Raw genomic sequence first — 1069 nt, forward strand, 5'->3', positions numbered from 1 at the left:
ACTTCAATCACACGCTATCAATTTTAAAACCGCGGGAGGTTTGCCATACTTGCGTTTCCTGCATGTTTACCCTAATAAATGACGAATTATGACGATTTCAAGCGGTAACAAATCATGACCATTTTAGTGTCATCATCTCCCGGACTACAAGGTTGGGAACGTATCATACCCTGTGTATCATACATAGGTATTCTACGTTAGAGTCCTAAATTTATCAGAGAGGCGCAACCGGTGTTATGCATTCTAATTCGCTGTTGCAATCTAACCACTTGCGTGACTTGGCAGCCATTTATAGTACTAGTGACATATTTCTATTTCATTTTATCTTATACATTCTATCTCACATTATCCTATACGTCTTATCTTGTTTGACATAGTTTAAAGGCAGTTTCATAGCATGTCGGCCATGTTTAGTACTCTCTTTAGCACCTTTGTTATACTGACTTAAACCGGTTGCGCCTCTCTGATAAATCTAGGACTCTATTCTACGTATGATACTGAAGTATGATATCACTTCACTTTCATACGTTTATGTATTATACGTCACATAACCTCATTTTTTAATCCGATGATCTTATTTGGATGTTTGGACTGGCAAAACAAATTTATATTTTACTGCAATATAAACAATTTGAAATACGACAATATGTAATTATATTGGAAGTTAATTAGAAAATTATGGCATAATCAGATTATATGTACTTTTAAATTAAATCCACGCGATAATTACATAATCATGTATATAGGGTGATTCAGAAAAACCCTGTGTCCTTGTACAGATGTACTCCTGGCTGAATTCTAAGATGATATTTCCGTTACGAAAATTTTATCCGACGCTTACTTTTTAAGCTATTAAAGGATAAAGTTAGCGAATCGCAGATCGCGTATAGAAGGTAAGGAGGGGTAGAGACCCTTTATTAGAGACTGATCATTCGGCACACAAATGGCGGCGATAAATCGATAAATCGATTCGATCAGTTGTCGATTTCGTTTGTTGATCGTTATATCAGAAGAAGTGTATTACATGTAGGTAGGAGAAATAGCTTGTAAGTATACATATTGACTGAAT

This window comes from Trachymyrmex cornetzi, unplaced genomic scaffold (genome assembly GCF_001594075.2).
Source record: "Trachymyrmex cornetzi isolate Tcor2-1 unplaced genomic scaffold, Tcor1.1 scaffold521, whole genome shotgun sequence".
Taxonomy (NCBI): Eukaryota; Metazoa; Arthropoda; class Insecta; order Hymenoptera; family Formicidae; genus Trachymyrmex; species Trachymyrmex cornetzi.